Source organism: Piliocolobus tephrosceles, chromosome 6, assembly GCF_002776525.5.
Source record: "Piliocolobus tephrosceles isolate RC106 chromosome 6, ASM277652v3, whole genome shotgun sequence".
Taxonomy (NCBI): Eukaryota; Metazoa; Chordata; class Mammalia; order Primates; family Cercopithecidae; genus Piliocolobus; species Piliocolobus tephrosceles.
The window spans coordinates 94,059,875-94,060,145 of NC_045439.1; positions in this window are offsets into that span (position 1 = coordinate 94,059,875).

The following is a 271-nucleotide window of genomic DNA, read 5'->3' on the forward strand; positions in this document are numbered from 1 at the left end:
CTCCCCACCCTTAATGCATCATCTTAGTAATTTTCCACCCATTGACCCCCCTTCACTTTGTGCATTGGCTATAAATGCCCAGCTATTGATGTTGTTTTCAGAACTGTGCCTGATCTCTGTCTCCTGTTGGAATGCTCCCACTGCAATCATCTTGAATAAAATCTTTCTTACCATTTTAACTAGTGTCAGAATAACTTCTTTGTTTCTTGTCAGAATAACTTCTTTCTTTCTTTCTTTCTTTCTTTCTTTCTTTCTTTCTTTCTTTCTTTCT